Consider the following 20,455-nt stretch of genomic DNA (forward strand, 5'->3'; position numbering starts at 1 on the left):
AAAGCATTTCTTAGCTGAGTTTAATAGAAAGGAATTCCATTGGTGAAAATTCAGGAGAAGTATAAGCGGGGCTGTTAGAAGCTATTTTTCCTTTTCCAAACCTCCAGAGGAAGGAAGTATAGAAGGTGATCAATCATTGTCTGTCCTTTGTGTCAGAACATGAATTTCCAGAGCTCAAACTAATGCCAAACTTGTCAAGGGGGTCCAGTATGAGCACTGGGCAGTGGTCCCAATGCTCCTGCAGAGACCAAGGCACACTCTTAATATTATTTTTTAGATAATCACATCTGGGTCCCTGCAAAATAGAATGAAGTATATTGAGGCCACAGGTTTTGAGCCTTAATTACAAAAATCAATATTTTCTTGGCTGTAGGTTCACACAGACAGTAAAAGACAAAAGATCTCAGGCCAAGAACAAGGGGCTCACGTTGACAATCTTAGATACTGAGGAGGTTGATATTTGAGGATCTCAGTTTGATGCCAGACCAGTCAAGAAAGTCGGTGAAATTTCTATCTCTGATAAACCATCAAAAAGCTGGAACCACTTCCAGCTTGTGGCTCAAGTGGTAGAGCAGTAGCCTTGAACAAGAAAAAAAGCTCAGCCATAGCAGGCCCTGAGTTCAAGTCCTAAGAACATATTTCCTGATACAATTTTTTTAGTCTCTATATATTGGTTTACATGTTAACAGCCTGGAATTTTGCATGGCACAAGGCAGGAGTTTATCAGGTATTTGCTGAATCAATAAATCAGTTTTTAAGTGTAAAGAAAAAAAGAGTGTTCAATGAATGAAGAGCAATATGAGAGAATGAGGCACAGGAGTTGAGTTTTGAGGCATTGATTAGAACAGTTCTCCCACTTTATCAAATGGGAGCTGGTGGGGTCAGGAGCCAGGCTTCTGGAAAGGGAGGTAACTGTATCCAGGACCTGCATACTTTCTTTGTTTCTCACACTTGGTTTATGGCTTGTTCAGCAGTAAACATGGAAAAGGAGGGCAGGAAGACATCAAAGTATCTGTACAGATACTATTTTTTCTATTGGCAGTTATTTGCTCTATTTCCTGCTGACACCACAATTTTCGCAATTTAATGATAAAATTGTTTCTGAAAACAGCATAGAAAGGCACCCTTAGTCATTTAATTGGCCGCTCTGATGAAGTCTAGTCTGCTGCATTCTAATTTCATTTTTCTAGGGTGGGGAATATGAAAAGGTATACAGAAAAGTAATATTTACTTCTGATTTGAAAGGTAATGTATTGGGGAAGAAGTTCAAACTCAGCCTACCTACCAGCTATGTCGTGCACACATGGAAGAAAAATCATGAAGACTTTATTTAATCCTGTCAAGAATATTACTAAAGTTATTAATCCTCTGATTAAAGTTGTGCTAAGGTCATTGGGATTTCAGTTTCCATAGCAATTCTACATTTTATTGTATAAACCTTCACTTGGATGGCTCTTACAAATGAATCTTAGAACCACGTCTTTTGGTATGTTTAATGCTACTCCAACTCAATTATGGTTTGTTTTCTCCAGGTTTCTATAAAGATAGTTGCGTAACCAACTTCTGATTATTCCATTTAGTTAGCAAAAATACTATTAAGGAACTAGACCATATGTGTATGTGTAATTTTTAAAGGTACACTTTTCCATCACATTGACACATTATGTGAGGAAAATCTCATGATCACATCAATCAAAATAAGCAGAAAAAGCTCTTCATATGATCCAACACTCATTCATGACACAATCTTTCATTAAACTAGAAATGCACGAGAATTTTCTCATGATAAGGGATATCTATAAGAAATGTATGGTTAACAATGCACTTAATGTGGAGAAAACTAAAAGTCTTATTCTAAGATCAGGAATAAGATGAATTGTCTTTTCTCATTACTTCTTTTCATATTTACACTGAAAGTCCTTGGTAATGTAGTGACATAAGAAAAAGGAAGGTTATATATTTTAGAAAGGAAGAAATAGACTTATTTCAACTATGGAGACAATCTTATAAAAATAAATCAACAACAGAACTCCAGGAACTACCATCTGCAATAGTAAAATTTTAGGATATGAGGCTTAAAAGTCAATCATTCTTCTATACTGCAATGATAAGTGGAATTTAATATAGAATCACAGTGATATTTTTCCATTAATGCACAACTAGTACTTGTAATTAAATCTGGCAATATATTTACATGATCTATATGATAGAAGCTATGCAAATTGTGACAAGATTAATAAAAAAGCTAAGTAAATATAGGGATAGTTAATGGTCATATATAGTGAGACTCAATATTGTCAAGATGTCAGTTTAGATATTTACAGATGCATTAAAATATATAAAATCTAAAGTGTTTCACACATACTTTAAAGGATGTGGAATAACAGAAACTCACTCACTTTTGAAAGGAGTTTAAAATCTACCATTCTTTTCAGAAGATTTCTTAGTGGTTTCTTAAAAATCTATCCATTTTCTTGGTTTAAAATCCAAAAATTTTACTTTTTGTTAATAGCCCAAAGTAGGTGGAAACCTTGGTTAGAGAATTACATACTGAGGCTAACAGAAGCTTTCTCTACAAGTTTTAAACTCTGAAAGCACCAGTGAATCTATAAACTGGAGTACAGCCAGAAAATGGAACACCATTCAACACCAAGAAATGAGCTGCAAGCCATGAAAAAATACAAAAGACTCTTAAATGTGCAATCCTATGTAAAGAAACCAACCTGAGAATGTTTCATATTGTTGGACTGCAACTGCATATTCGACAGAGAGTTGAAGTGATAGACCCAATAAAAACTTAGTGGCTTCCAAGAAATGTGGAAGACGAAATCATGAGTCACAAACAGTTGTAGGACAGCAGAAGTAGAGCGTATAATGCTGTAATGGTGGATATGTGTCACTCGGCATTTGTGAAAATTCAAATGGACGATATAGACAGTGAAAACCAAGGGTGAACAAACAGAAAGCAAATCAAGAGTTAACCTAATATGACTATGGACACTGAGTGATAATGATCTGTCAATGTTGCTTCATCCATTCTGATATTTGATGTATGGAGAAGTGGCTTGATGATGTTAGTAGTGTGCCAAAGTATATCCAATTGGAAAGACCAATAGTATTTAGCTTCTTAACTTCCATTTAATTTTGCTAAAAAATAGTTTACAAAAGGTAACTCTTACACCAGTGAAGAAAATGGTAATTCTAAAAATCAGGACCTTGTGGAACTTCTTTTGACTATTGATCAAAGTTTTTGCTTCAGCATCTCTAGTCTTGCCAATAGCACACTTCTTATGTCTTAAATCAACTCATATTTCAGCTGCTTTGAAACGAATAGAATTTAGCATGTGTAGGTAGGTCTCCCTGCAGAACGTCCTGAAAAATGAGGCACAAGCCATTGCTTGGTTTTTCTACTTTGGTGTAAAACACTTGTAAGGTTAGCTAAACGGGTGGAAATCCAGGCCTAAATCCCAGAGTATTGATTACAAGAGAATCATAGTTAGTTAGAGTTCAGGGAAGAGAAAGTTAAAGAAGTTAGTGGAGCACAGGTTTTCTAAGTTTTCCAAAATCATCACAGGAAAGGATCTGGCATGGAAATTCATGTGTGGGAAGTTGTCAAATGCCATAAAACCAGATGCATAACTACCTATGTTTTATTGCCTTAAAATCAGATCCAATTAAACCTAAGAAGGAAAACAGCTAGCAAGGTTCAGCAGAAATAGGTGTTATATGTTTGAAGAAAATTAAGCCAAACACTTTTTATGTCTATTTCAGATAGAAATGAAGCAGATAACCAAAAAATAGGAAAAAGAGAACGGATTTTTGTTGTTGTTGTTAGTGGAGGAGGGAATAAAATTCAGGGGAAAAATAGAACTTTGTTTTAAACTTGACAACAAGTTAACGTACAGTATAGGAAAGACATTCCAATAATGAAATCTGGGCAATTATATTAGAATTATTATATTGTAAAGAAAAATGAGAATTTGGAATTTGGAAATAGTGAACACACTCATTCCATAAAAAGAGGTGGAATATTTCCAGATATTCAATGAAGTAATAAAGAGCCAAATCTTTGAATGGAGACTCAGTGAGTTATTTGTGTATATGTGTGTATATATTTTAGTATTAATTCCAAATAAAATTTCTATTATACCTTCTCCAAAAATTAGGGCTACAATGAATTGGTAGAGATGTCTAGACAGGTCTATAGATAGACAGATAGACTAATAAAAGAGGTAATAACATACAAATAATATTTAATACAGCAGACAAAAGGCTTTACAAGTACTCAAAGTAGGACAGAACAATTACATGTACCCACTTAATTCTTAGTAGAATTTTGTGGAAGATATTTTACAGGGATAGAAATAGTAACAGAAACATTTTAGAGTTTTTTCAAGGTCACACAAATGCCAAATAAATAGAACCCACATTTTTACCCATATTGTGTATTTCCAGAATCCATATTCTTAATCTCTATGCCTAAGTGCCTCCCACAATATAATAATACCTTTCATTAAAATCTGTTAAAAGTTTCCTTAAAACTTTTATAGTACTGAAAGTATATTCTCTGATCTTGCCGGGAAAATAATAAACATTTTCACTCAACCCCATCATGTGAGATATTGAAGTGTTACAAATAAGATCATCTCTAAATACATGAACTTCATTCTATTTTGATAGACCAAGTAGGAATTGCATAAAAAGAAACTATGAATGGAATACTATTCGGTCTTTCTAGCAGTATCAAAGTCATGCCAGGAAACAGTTCTGAGAACATCGTATTATTCACTAGTTTTCAGCACAATCACCCACCAAGAGATATGCAAAGTGTGTGCTATAGCCAGTCCCTGTGTAAACTCAACTTTTTGGTTAAAAATTGATATCCAAGCAGGCCAACAATTGATTCTTGGAATAGTTATGTAAAATTCAACATTAGATTTCTATTTGTATGAACATAACCCCTAATTAGTAGTACTTTTATAAGTAAAAAGAAAAAAAGGCAAGTGACTATCAGAAGCCAATAATGCATATCACCAAATACTTGTTTTTTGTATGCCAAACATATATCATGGGTAACAGATATTCTCTAAACTCTTACAAGGTTTTGACTTTATGATGTCTATTAAAGGCACAATATTGTCTTGCTTTCTTACCTCAAGCTTCAATTCATCTTTCCATTACACACACCTGACCAAACAAAATGTCAAATTTTATATATAGAATTTGTTTGGATAGCCTACATCAAAGTACTACTTCCTTAGAAGATCTGAACTGGTGATACATATTGATTTAGCAAAAAGGATCTCCAATGGCAAGTGTAAATTTTTGAGAGGGGTAGCAAACATGTGAGGCAGAGGAAGAAAGGAACATTTTTCTCTTAGAAAGCAAAGCAGACATACAAAGCAACAAAGAAATCATCTTATAAATGTGTTAGAAACAATTGCAAGAAAGAAAAAAAAACATTTGAGTCCTTATCTTGGGGCAGAGATACTACAAAGAATGGGTTAATTTAGCAGATATATAAGTTATGGAGCAAATAAAATAAATTCAATAAATAAAGTTTCAAGAGTGAACTGTGGTCAGATATAAAATGGAGATAAAAATTAAACAACATTGGAGTCAGATCCATGGGTATTAATTCAACTGAGTTTTGTTGTTTACTTGTGAAAGCATAAAAATGAGTTTGGCACCTGAATTTCAGAGCTAGCTTTACTAATGGAGGGACAAATTAAAAGATAATATTCTCCTGGATTAGGAGCTGCCTTTTATTGAGTACCTAGTATTAGGTCAGAAAGCTTTCAAGGTCTTTCCTTCCGAAGTAGGTGCTACAACTAACAGCTCATTTTTGAGCCTTTGTACTATAAACAATTCTTAATTCTACAAAGGCTTTTTTTTTAATTGTTGTCTCTTTGTTATCCCAGGAAACTGCTGTAGGATAAAATAGCTTCTTCCTATTTATTTTGTCTGTAAGCAAAAACAAGCACCCACTACATCTTTTTCTCCCTTTCTGAAGTACAAATTTTAGGTAAACATGACACTTAAAAATTAAGGGAAATTTTCTTTCTCTCAAATTTTTCTCATCTAAGGAGAAATAATAAAAATAAGAGAAAATAAAAAAGAGCATATAGTATATCCTCTTATTGCATATGACAGGGATTTTTACAGTCAATGGGCAAAATGAAAATAAGATACGATTTTTTTTAAGTTAGTATTTATGAAGAAAGTAGAATTGAGGCCAAGCATGGGATGATATATCTGTAAAACCAGCTTCTCTGGAGGTAGAGAAAGAAGATTCATGGTTCAAAACTAGCCTGGGCAAAAGATAGCAAGACCCTGTTTCATAAACAAAATAAATACAAAAGGGCAAGCAGATTAGCTCAAATAGTAGACCAATTGCCATCATGCATGAGGTTTTGGATTCAATCCCTAGTGCTGAGGGGAAGAGCAAGTGGGAGAAAAAATAAGTATTGCATCTTCCTCAAAGTTACTGTAGAAATTAGAATACTGAAAACTACTAGGCAAGAGAGATAGCGTATTGTCTTTAACAGAAAAGAGTTAACTATGTATACTTGATCTCATTATTTTTTAATCCTGGATACAACTATGTACAAGTTCTTTGCAAGGAGGACAATGACCTTCTTTTATTTATTTATTTTTTAATTCCACACTATTTGGTCCATCCATCACTTTCCAAGGTAAAAAATTGATTATATTGAACTGAACAGAAGAAGTCAATACACAACAACAATGATAAATCATTGACAGTTCCAACCACAGATTTTTCCTAATGAAGTAAATTATAAATTTTAACATCAGGCTTCCACCAAGTCCTAGCAAACCTTTCAAAATGGCGGCCTTCTCTTCCTCACATCTTCTATGGTTTACCCTATCCTCTATTACCAGAAGTGCCCCTCCTCATTTCTACCCTTAAGCTTTCTTCCTCTCCTAGAGTTTCATAAGCTTTAGATATTTTGTCTGTGATGAGAAGTCATTAGTATGCAATAAATTGAACTTAATAATAGATCTGTTTAGGTCTGCAGATATTACTTACTAGTACTGTGACTTGGAGACAGGCCCTTCACTTCTGTGATTCTTCATTTTTCACCTGAAAGAAAGGAGAACATTGGACTAAATTGATGGTTTTCAAATGAACTAAAGTTTATCACTGTATTTAATTCTATAAATGAAATATGATGAAAACACCAAAAAATGAAAGCATTAGAAACTGAAATATTCTTAATGATACAAGTCCAGAGCCTGCTTCTGGTATTTTCCCTTAGGCCAGTAAATTTAGTCAAGGCTTGACAGAGTACTCATAAGGAGCTGATATAGCCAACCAGTTATTCAGGCCTATATAGAAATTATTTCAAACAAATACCAAATCGAAGCCACTTTAGGTTCTCTGGTTTTCTACAGCTGTAGAAAGATCTTGCCAGGAATTGTCTACTTAACTGAAAATCCTAACACTAATTGTTCAATAAAGCAACTCCATTTTTGTAATTTAAGGATAACAATGAACAAATGAACAAACGAATGTTGAGTAGACCTTGAAGTTTCAAATTTTTGTTGTGAAAATACCGTACCAAGGGGTTACAATTACATGGGCAAGGTAATAAGTACATTTCTTATCTAGCATTGTTGCCTCCTCTTTGTTTCCCCTTCCCATTCCTTCCCATCTCCCTTCCCCTTCACCCTCCCATCTCCCTTTCCCCTCACCCCCCCACCTCCCTACCCCACCCCACCACACCCCAACCCCTCCCCTGGCCAAAGTTGTAAAGTTCGTTTGTGGACATAATGACTTGTACATCTCATTGTTGCAATGGGTCCTGTATCCCTATTTAAATGATTTATTTTTGCTCTTCCCCTCCACAAATTATACCAACATCAAATACAATGAAAGCAGGGGTTATACCGTGGGGGAGACACATACAAAGCAACAAAGAAATCATCTTATGTTAGAAACCATCGCAAGAAAGAAAAAAAATTGAATACTTATCTTAGGGTTCATTTCACCTAACATCAACTTATCTGACCTTTTCTGCTTGTCTCAGACATATTTTGGGAATTTACCCAAATGATCACAAACAAGACCATAATAAAGCTACCAGCACAACTATGTTTATTGCAGCATTATTTACCATAGCTAAGATATGGAACCAACCCAGATGTCCTTCAGTAGATGAATGGATCAAGAAAATGGGGTATATATACACAATGGAATTCTATGCCTCCATCAAAAAGAAAGACATTGCCCCATTTGTTAGGAAATGGAAAGACTTGGAAAAAATTATATTAAGTGAAGTAAGCCAGGCCCAAAGAAACATAGATCCCATGGTTTCCCTTATTTGAGGTTTCATATTTTAAAGACTTATTAGGTGAAACCTCATGTGCATGAAATATAGTTTTACTATTTCAATATCAAAGCATGTGTCAAGACGTTCACAATATTATATGATAGTTTACACAAATATTGCAAGAAATCACACAAGAATTTAAACATGTGCTTTGGGATTAAGTGTTTTTTTTAAAAATACTTTGTCAATTATAGTTCTAGGAATTTACTGAATTCTCTAAGCTTTTGCTTAAATGTAAAACGAATATAATATGCTCTGCCTGTCTTTGGTTTCTGGTTTGTAAGTATTAAATCATATTTGATGGAATCAAATCTCAAAATCAACAGCTAAATATCATTATTTCTTTTGTCGTCACATTTTATATAATTCCATATATAGTTAACAAGTCTCAGCACAGAGCATGAAGTAATGTTAGCATCTTTAATGGTCTCTTTCTCAGTGGTTTCTAACTTTGTAACCTTTTGAAGCTGTTAAAATAAAGTCAAATAATGATACTGCTGTGGCATAAGTGTATGCTAGGATCAATAAATTGTGCTTGTTGGAATAAATTGCAATTAAAGGGCTAGTACTTGATTGCTTGACAGTAGGTAGTCTTTCTGGCCCAAATAAACTTGAGTATCAGACTGACTTATAAGCTAATTAGTATGGACTTCACATGTGTTTCATTAAGAGTCCATAAGATCATATCGACTACTGCCCACCTCCTGAGAGCACCCTTGAAATTGCCCTGTATCATTTAAAACTAACAAATAGTTTTGCTTTCTCGTTTGCTTATTCAAGATTATATTACTCATTTTTAATGAAGTATCATAGAGAAGAATTTGACATATGTTTAAATAATCACTCTAATGGCACTTATCATTTCAGAATTCCCTCTATAATTCTCATATTTCGATACATTTAATATAAAATATACATTAATTCAGAATGAAAGATTTATCATCAGAGAAAGAATGATGTATGTACTAAATGGTTGCAACAATAAAAAATACATATGGATAATTCATTTATAGCCTAAAATACCTAGCAGGATATACATTTCAAAAAATTGAATAACCTGGAAATGGGGCAAATTATTGCTCCACATAAAGAAATGCAGTTATCCTACAGTAAATTTTGATGTAGCCTTAATTGGTAACTTCTATCCAATGTGGTGTTTTATGTGTTATAAATTCTAACACTTGTCTACATAATTATCAATAACAAAATAGTCAAAGACTAAACCAAACTTATTTAAGCCATCCTTGACTAAATTCACAGACTTGGTTATAAGTGTTTTTCTCTAATACAGAATTTACTTAGTAACATTTCTTGTTAGAAAGCCACTAAATATACATTTTTTGAATGAAAAAAATTAAGGAATTCTGCAGTGGTGTGACCATAGTTCATGATAGACTATGATAAATTTTATAGTAACTAGAAGAGAGGATATGTGAGTCAATAAACACAAAGTAAGAATCAAGAGATAGAAATATTAGTAACCTTGATTTGACCAAAACTTGGTATGTACATGTAATGAATTGTCACATTTTATCACAAATAAATGCTTAATAATTACATGTTAATAAAAAAGAAGTATTTCTGGAGATGGGAATGTTAACAACTCTAATTTGTTCATTACATATTTCATGTACTGAATTATCATCCAGCATAGGCATACACTTGCATAATTAAAATGACAAAGAGTCTAAAATTCCACAAGGGAGACAATGACCATTTGAAAGGATGTGATTTTTTTCCTTTTTTTTTTTCTCAGAGAAACTTCCCTAATTTTGAGCTTATTTTTGTCATTGAGCTAAGAGGTTCAAATTTGTTAGGGCAAGTACCTTAACACTTGAGCAATATTTCTAGCCTTTTGACTTACTGCTTTTCACCCAAGGTCTTGCTAACTTTTTCTTAGAATAATATTCTACATACAATGTTCCTGCTTTTGAGTGGCATTATGAGATATAACAGCCATGCATCATATAAATGACATACGTATCCTGACAAAAGCCAAATAAAAAATAGAATTGTATAAAAACTCTCTCATACCAGGCCTTCCCAATAATTTGATACTCAATATTTGGTGTTTATTTTAGGTGACATTATAAGTCTTGTATACTTGTTAAAATAAAATAATATAGCTTTATGTTTCTGAATCTTATTTTTCTTTCTACTTTTTCCAGAAAAGAAATTTGTCTAAATAAAAGTCTAAATAAAAATGTGTACACTGATGAATGTCAATAATCTTCCATTAGATATGACTTACAGCAAATGTTTAATGAAAATTTATTACTTGAATTCAAAATTAACAAAATTCAAAATTATTGTATATCTTATGAGATCATTGCATATTTCTAACAACTTCAATCTGTACATGAAAAAGAATTTTGATAATTTTATAGTGACTTTATAATTTCTATTTGACTTTAAAATCTTCCTTGTATAATTCAAAAATAGATAAATTTTAAGCAAAACTATCAAAACAAATTAGAATAAATTAACAAATTTAGAATAAATTAGAAATGCTACAATAAATGTTTCAACCTGGTGATTGGTGAGAGCCTATGGAAATATGAATTAGAAGCAAAATCTACACCCTAGCTCTAGGTTAAATCCATCATAAACAGTAACTGTGCTTTCTAAAAGTCAAATATAACACTTATTTGCCTTTACATGTCTACAATATCTGGTTAATTTTGATAATCAATTCATGTTTAAAATGCATTAATGAATCAGTCAGTTACTTGGTCCAAAATATTTAAGAAATGAGTCATGCATAAAACATGAGGAGTATAAAATAAAATCAGGAGAAAGTATTTTCCAGTGTATAATCAAGTTATTTAACTAATGAATTAATATGAGAGACTATACATATGTTATAGTTTTATAAAGTTAGTTTAATTTTAAATTGTAAGTGATAAAAGACAGACATCATTTGCTTAGAAAAATAAAATGGATGCATAGATAGGTTTAAATAATAATCTACAAAGAAGTCATTATCCTTTAACATTTCTTTAGCAATTTCCTATGCACCCTAACATGCGAGCTGAGGATATGTTTTTCCCATGCTTGTCATTGAACTGGGAAGGGGGAGGGAATGTTTTCATTTCTTGTCCTTGTGTTAAACTCACTGAAACAAATAGGTTGAAGATGTCCAAAGGCCAAAATTAAAGTTAATATAACTATCCAGTAAACACATAGACTTTAGGTAGGCTTGATGGAAATTGATACAACTCTGACTTATATTGGATTTGTTCATTTGTGGGATTATAGCTTTGTTTGAAATATTGCAATAAAAAGTTCTGTTTGGTGATATCACAACTGCGATATCATTAGGACAAACAGCCATTTTATAAGTAGTGCTGATATCTTCCAGGAAACCAAGTCCAGTGGTATGGTGCCAAAAGACAACCCTCTTTCCTAAAACACACTGCTCTATAATCAGGTACCACTAGTAAGATTCTTCCTCTTCTAATCTCTCTCTTGCTCTCTCTCTCCCTCTCTCTACCCCCCTCTCTCATCCTCTCTCTCTCTCTCTCCTCTCTCTCTCTCCCTTATCTTCCTTCTAATCTTTCTCTCCTTCCCTCCCCATCTCTCTCTCTCCTCTTACTATCACTCTGCTGAAGATGAACATTCTACCTTTAGAGCCACAGTGCCACTTCCAGCTTTTTCTGTAAATAATTGGAGATAAGAGTCTCATGGACTTTCCTGCCAGACTGGTTTCAAAATATGATCCTTAGATCTTGGTGTCCTTTGTAGCTAGATTATAGGTGGGAGCCACAGGCACCCAGCTTCTTTGTACACTCTTGACTCCTGTTACGTTTTAATGGGGCTAAGTCCAGTCATCTCAACCTGGGTACATTTTACTTTTCCTCTGGGTATTCTTTCCTTAAGGTTCATTAAAAATATTTCACTTTCTTTGCCTAGTTGTACAAAAGAGTTGCCGTTCAACAGAGTAGTTTATGAATACAGTGCATCTTTACCAACGTCACCCCTTTCAACATTCTCACTTGCTGCTTCTAGCCCACCCCTTCCATTGCTCTTCTTAATTTTTAGCTTATGTATTGAATTGTTGCCATTTAACAAAGCAAGTTATGTATATATTGTAATTTGATCTTTATCATACCTTCAACATCTTCACCCTCCTTCAACACAGCCCTTCCTTTATATTTCTCAATTCTGTGGTAAGTACAATGCATTCTTGCCTACATTCTTTTCCTTTTCCCTTTTTATTCTTCCCCCCACCCCCATTTGCCTCCCCCACCTCTTTCAAGTACTCATATCCCAATACTTAGTTTGTTGGGTTTTGCCTTAGTCTTTCTAAATAAATTTAAGATTTGCTCTCTACATAGAGTCCATTATACTTCAATTAATTCACTTATAATCATTTGGCTATCACCCAATGTGCTTACTTATAGATTTATAGGCACATTCCAGCTCCCACAAATGACAGAAAACATGCAACCAACATGTACGTGGATTTGATTTACTTCACTTAATACACCTGTTTTCAGGTGTATGCTTAAATAATTCTTAAAAATACTTTTGGTGCTACTCGAGTTTAAACACAGAGATTGAACTAAGGTTTTAACTTGCTTGTTTGCCAAGTGTTCTACCACTTGAGCCACTATCCTTAGTTAGTCCTCTTTTCCTTTAGCCATTTTTTAGATAGTCTTGCATTTTCCTCCCCATGGCCTTGGATCAGGCTCCTTCTACCAATACCTCCTGAGTAGCTGGGATAAAAGACATATGCACTTACTTGTTGAGATGGCATTTGATTTAATTGTGTTACTGGCCCATCTTCAATCATGGTACTCTCAATCTTTGTCTCTTGAGTAGCTGGAATTATAGGTCTATATCACCATACTCCATTCCTTTTTTTTTAGTCAGTAAATATGTATTTATTAAAGTGAACTATACAATATGAAACAAAAAAACTTCCTTCTACTACTAAGTCATACAGGTAGAGTACACAAAGATGACTTCCTGGCCAAACCCCAGCTCATCCACTGCTAATGATCTTAGAAAACATTTACCCATCCAGGAAGTCAGTGCTAAGCCAATATAGAAAGATTGGATAAAAAAATGGCTCCCTTATCTCTATATGCATCATCTCTATGATGACAATAAAGTAAATGAAATATAAAAATTATTGAGATTAAAATTTTAGAAAAATTAAAAAAGAAAACTTGGCAAATATTCAATGCAATATTATTCAGCAATATAAAAGAATAAAATTGTGTAATTTTTAGGAAAATGGACAGCAATGGAGGACATCATATTAAACAAGGAAAGCAGAGTCAGAAAGACAAATACTATCTTTTGCCTACATGTAAAATAAAGAGCACAGAAACACAAAATTATTTTAAAAGTGAGGTGGATGGGTGGAGAGGGGAATAGTGAACAGGGGAGAAGAGGGTGATGGGAGGAATATCGTAAACATACCTCATAAATATATGATGTGTACATAGTATACATATACATATATGTGTATACTCATATATATCATATACGTATATATATATATATATCATATACATGAAATTAGCATAGTAAATCCCACTGAATACTGAAATAGGATGGAAAGGCAAGCAGATATTCAAGAAAAACTAATATATTTGGGATAAATGAAATCAAGATATATTGAGATATCACAATGAAACTGTATAATCAATAGAATGTAGTGACAAAGTCAATGTATTTCTACAAAATTAAGAAAATTGAGGAAAAGGGTGGGTAGGAGATGAATGTGTGAATATGTTGAAAAGAGTAACATTGATCAAAGTACATTTTGCTCAAAAACTGCTTTGTTAAATGGTAGCTCCTTTGTGCCACTAATTAAATATAGTAATAAAATAAAATAAATGTATTAAAAATCTGTGAATATAAAAATGTTTCTAACTATAAAACATCTAAAATTTCTGTTTATTATGTCAATAAACTTTCTTATTATGAATGCTTTTAGCTTTGTAGGAAAACTATTTTTTAAGTTAAATGTGTCAGGGAAAAGATTTTTTAAGGTACTATACACAGAATTGTGATAATGTGAAACAGTGATAGTAAGCAAAAATAGCAATGCTAAGACATGTCCCACCCCTTGTACATGGCGCCACTCTGTCAAAAATCTTTACCTCTAAACAAAGGCATGATCTCCTTGACCTTTTATTATAACCTTCCTAGATAAAGCATACAAATAAATAAAATTTATTCACCCCCTACTTTTAAAATATACTTGTTAGCAGATCTGGTTAAAATAAATCATAGATAGTTCTTCTGTTTTCATAGAGTTTAAGGCACTCTTTATTTTCAAATATTTTCTATTTTTCCTAAAGAATAGTAAACAGTAGACATTACATTTATACGCACGCTCTCACACACACACCTACATTTTTTAACTATTCTTAGTTCCCAGGGGCAAATTGCATTATCTGCATTAGTATCAGTGATTTCTAAGTAGGAAATATATGTGAACACACATACAGAAAGGCAATCTATGTAAAAATTCTTTGTAGATTTTGAGTCACCAACTTAAAAATAATTTATGACTATTCAAACACATGAAAAATAGGTTAACACTCATTTTCATCTTATAATGTGATCAGTCAGGCTTAATTGTAATATAATCATATCAAAATGGTAAAAAAAAATCAATGAAACAAGAATAGGCATCCATTGGAGGCACAACAATTTCTCTGCAATAATGTGTATATCCTTACTTCTTAGAGCCTGTGATTATGACAAAAGGAATTAAGGATGCAGTGGAAACTAGTATTACTAAGCCTCTGACATTGAGATGTGGGGCTTTTGCTGAATTATTCAAGTAATTTCTAGAGTAATCAGGGTTCTTAGTATTGGGAGAGAGAAGGAGTGTAAGTATGTTAGTGTCTATGAAAGACCCACCAGCCATTTTCATTGGAAGAAGCCAATAATGATTTGCAGATTACAGGCAATCTGTAGAAACGTAAAGAATCATCTACCCCCAGAAAGAAATGCAGCTATGCATTTATGACAAGTTGTGTACAAGTTCTGTGGGCCTATATTTCCTCTCTTGTTGCTATATGTTTAGGAGTGAAAATATGATCATTATGTGTTTAATTGGTATTCAGAGAAACTGTCAATCTGTTTTCCAATGTAAATGCACCATTTAGGTTCCCATAAGCAATACATGCATATGAGAATTCCAATTTCTCAACATCCTCATAAACATCGGTTATTGTCTCTTTTAAAAGTGATTACAACTACCTTATTGGGCCTAATATGCCTAACTCATTGTTGTTTGTTTTAGAATTTCTCTAATTGCTAATGATCTGAGTGACTTTTTGTGTGTTTATTCCCCATTTGTGTGTTTTCACTGGAGAAACATTCATTTAAATGCTTAGTCATTTTTATATACTTAAAATATTTAATAATGATGAAGTATTTTTTATTCTTGAGAGCATATTATTGAATGTGTTTGTTTCACAGAGAACAAACTTGTACATCTTTAATATGATGAAGACTTGAACTGAAAGGAAAAAGTAGAGGGAACAGAAAATGTGATTTGTATGCTATCAAATCACAGAAACTTACTGTAAGATTGGGTAAGTTTTAACATTATTTTCCTACAAAACAAATTCAACAATCACATCCTTTCTCTCTTAAATAGTGAAAACAGAATTAGGAACTATTCTTGCTGGGGCTGATGGGTAAAGTCAACTAAGTTTTGGTTTGGGGAGGGTCAAGTTCACAGAATAGAGAAGGTGATGGGGAAATAGAAATTGTTTAACATTTTAAAATATGTAATTGCTACTTACATACTGAGAGCAAATTCTTTTATTCCCCTAGCTCCTCAGATTACCAGTTTGGGAAGATGCAGAAGAAAAACCTTATCAGTACTTAAATGTTGTCATTAAAGAGAAAAAAAGTTATCTGGGGAGTAAGGCCATCTAAACAATTCTGTGGCCTACAGTATTGCCTTTACTTTAAATGATGTACTTTGAGATAATTTCTATAATTTTAGGTCTTATTTGACTTATTAACATATTATAATTTTTGCCATATTTATAAAAATAACTTTAAGCATTTATTTTCCTTTTGTACTTGTGCTTAGCTCTTTCTATATACAGTGTCATATGTGTAAAAATTGTCATTAATCCTTCTTTAGAGATGAGAAAACAGAGATGCTAAAAATGGGTCACTTGACACAATATGGATGATGATTAGTGTTTGAATGGGACCTCACTCAATATATGGTATCAAATTGTCTATAAAAGGGATAATAAAATTTTTAGTCCATCTGTCAAAGTAGTAATTAAGATTAAATTTATCTATGCATTACTTCCTACAATCATTCATTAAGTTAATGGTGAATGTACTCTTAGGATGTGCTTGGTGCATACCAAGTATGAGAAGACGAAGTTACATGTGATGTAGTAGTTATTCAGCCAGATGGACTTTACATGCTCTCTGCAGAGGTAAAAAAAAATTCATAGATTCATAAAATGTTGACAGTTATTAGGAAAATAAAGTACAATGGGCTAGTGACAAAGCAAGAAGAAATGGATATCATCTTGAAACAAGAAGTCACAAGTGAGTTCTAAGGAGCTGATGTGAGCTGGCTTACTATGCTAACATAATAGGTGAAAGTCATTATACATAAAATCACTTTATAATTATGATGTGCATAAAAATTATAAATTATAAGGCATTAAATATTAAATGACAGTTGTAACAAAGATGTAGAAGGAAAAAATATTTCAACTCATTTGTAAACTACTTTGAATCATCTTCTGTAGTAGCTTATGCAAATTTCAGATGTCCTCCACTGATGTGAAAACTGAGTTGACTAAGTATTGAACATGTTTAAAACCAAGGAATCATGTTTTTCCCTGGCCCTATGCAGTACCTGTTGTAAGGTCAACAATAACCAGACTGTTTCTTTTGGGGACAATTACACTTTGATGTAGATGAAATATTCACGCAAACCTTCTCTAGAGAAAGAATAGATCTGTTAAACAGAACCTCTTCCTCACCCCTTGGGTGGGAAGTATTCTGTTGGAATGATTGGGCAATTGTGGACTACTGCATATCTATGTGAGATTCACTCATAGCTGAGACCTTTAGCCTTTAACTGGTAGGGCTAGAGATCAAAAACTATCATTTACTTGGGGAATGATATTGGGCCAATCTAGATTGGGGGGGGAACTCCCAGATTTTGGATTTTAACATTTTTGTGACATTAAGGATCCCTAAAATCTTATTTCACATTTGTACAATAAAATATTCTAATATTTTCTTCTTTATTCATTTTTCTTCTGCCTTTTGAGAAGTTAAGACTGTACAGAGAGGACAGAATAATAGACATATTAATTTCTCAGATAGTACTCAGCATATGGGTAGCTAATGCAGCTGGTTCACCAAGTCTCTTCAGGAAAATGCAGCCTGCAAGGGAGTGTGAGTTTCAGGTCAGTGTTAAGTATAGACATCAATTAATTTTAGAGGCTTTGGTAGGTGATCCTCATCTCATTAAACTTCATTTTCAGGATAGAATGTGGTAGAAAGAGATCTACATAAGGTGAGTTCTCATTTCATCAGGCTGAACATCACTTAAAGGTACAATGAGAACCACTTTTTACCTCATTAACCTTTGGCAAACAGCCCATTTTCACCTCATCTTGGAAACTAATTGAGTTGTGCTCACTGAAGTTGTAAGAAAAGACTATGGAAATAAAAAAAAAAACATGAAATGACTTTATCTTGTTTTCTTAGCAATGGATGATTATACATGTCCAAACACTCCTGCTGTTCTGTGTTCCCATTTCCAAGCTGGAAGCACTTGGTCCAGTTTCAGAGCATCACTTCAGATTCTCACACTGAATAGTTGGTTTTGACTGTCCTCATTCCTATTCTTCTGCCATCCCCTACCATAATTTGTTTGACTAGAGCTGAATTAACATGATTTATTGCTATCCAACTAGAAATTTTACATCACCTCTCTAGACAGAGCACTTGAGGTACTGCATATAAAACAGATGATTGTCTTACGTGTAATGTTAAAGTAATGAAACATGAATCACAAGAAGTAATAGTTATATATGTGTGTATATACTTACGATTTCAAGAATATATGTAATTGGATGTGTTGCCTATCCCAGCATTTTTGGGAGTTGAACATAACCCTTTCTCAAAATCTAATCAAATGGTCAGTTTTCTATTACTCTACAAATCACTATAATATTTAAATATAATATATTTTCCAAGTGACTTAAGTGTAGAGTTAAGAAAATATGACATAATCTATTTCATGTAGAATTACGAGTGAAGTCAATATTAGCTCTCAGATTTTTGCTCTTGTATAATATCCACGAGGCAGATCCTTAAATGCTGCAAGATATTTAGATGCTTTTGGATAAAAAAAAAGATTGATTTACTCAACAGGCTATAGTTGAATGCAATCCTCATAAAATGATAAACCACACAGGGTATATATTTGGGCTAAATTATATATATAAATGCATATATTCTCTTTAAGAAAATCATTGAGTAACCAGAAGCCAATTTTCAAATAATATATCATCTTGATTACAGTTAACCTGAATACAAAATAAAAGTCATTTAAAGAAAAATCATTTCCACTATCATCAGCTATTTTACAAGGTCATTTGAAATTAACTTTTCCCTAGAATCAGATAGTGGAATTGGAGCTGTAGTCATGTTAGTGCTCTTGAGTTAGTTGTAATGTGTGCACAGAAACCAGTTTGTGTGAAACTCGACACAACTGCCCTAAGATGATGAATCTGTTAATGACAATATTAAAGCTTTTCCTTTTCCCAGAATTGGCATATACCAGAACTTGTTTACTCCACTTCCTGACAGCACTTATCAGTCATCAATATTAATTGAATACAATGTTTACATCATTATAATAAGCACTATTTAATTCTAATATTTTATACCACCAACACAACAGTCTCCCTCATTGCTCCTGCCAACATCTTCAAGTGAAAAGAGAATTTCAAGAGACAAGGGAAGATAAGTAAACAAGCACTAAGGAAGCATTTTGAGTAAATTAGTAGAGAATAACTTGAAGGAAAACATAGAGACTCAATAACATTTTGCTCTTTAAAATTTAAGACTTCTCTTAGCCAGGTGCCAGTGGCTCACAACTGTAATTCTAGCTACACGGGAGACTGAGATCTGAGGATCACAGTTCAAAGCCAGCCCAGGTAGGACTATCCATGAGACTCTAATCTCTAATTAACCACCAGAAAACTAGAAGTGGTGCTCTGGCTCAGGTGTAGAGCACTAGCCTTGAACTGAAGAGCTCAGGGATAGTGCCTAGGCCCAGAGTTCAAGCTCCATGACCAATGGAAATTAAATAAGGAAACAAAATAAGATTTAAGACTTCTCTTAACCTCTCACAAATAGAATAAGATTTCCACAATGAAAATTTGCAGAAACTCCAGTCCAAATGTCACTGAAATTCAATTTGCAGTTTTTAAATTCAAGTCAAAAACATAAATTTGAATTATTTATGATTTTGGAGAGTAAAATCTTTTAAGGATGTGTCTTTGTGCTTTATATCTTGTTTTTCTCTCAATTGTGGGTAAGTTCTTTAAAGCAATAATTTACTGAAAAAATATTTTTAAATGTAACAGTCTCATCAATAATTTGTATTATCCATTTACATATCAGAAATTTACAAGTATGTATTTGCCTGCCAAGAATGAGAAGAGCATGGCTGAAATTAGGAAAGCAATTGCTTTTGTAATAGCCTCACAAAAAATAAAACACTTAGGAATTAACTTAATGTAAGAGGTGAAGGACCTGTATGACAAAAACTTTAAAAACCTGAAAAAGGAAATTAAAGGAGAAGTAGGCAAGTTGAAAAACCTCCCATGCTCCTGGATTGGGAGGATTAACACCATAAAAATGCCAAAGGCTATCTACAAATTCAATGTGATACCTATCAACATTCCAACCTCATTCTTCAATGAAATAGAAGAAGCAATCCAAAAATTCATATGGAACAATAAAAGACCCCAAATAGCAAAAACAATCCTTAGTAGAAAGAACAGTGCTAAAGGAATATCAATTCTAAACTTCAAACTCTACTACAAAGACTTAATAATTAAAAC

The sequence above is a fragment of the Dipodomys spectabilis genome, unplaced genomic scaffold (assembly GCF_019054845.1).
Source record: "Dipodomys spectabilis isolate Male_0828 unplaced genomic scaffold, ASM1905484v1 ptg000098l, whole genome shotgun sequence".
NCBI lineage: Eukaryota > Metazoa > Chordata > Mammalia > Rodentia > Heteromyidae > Dipodomys > Dipodomys spectabilis.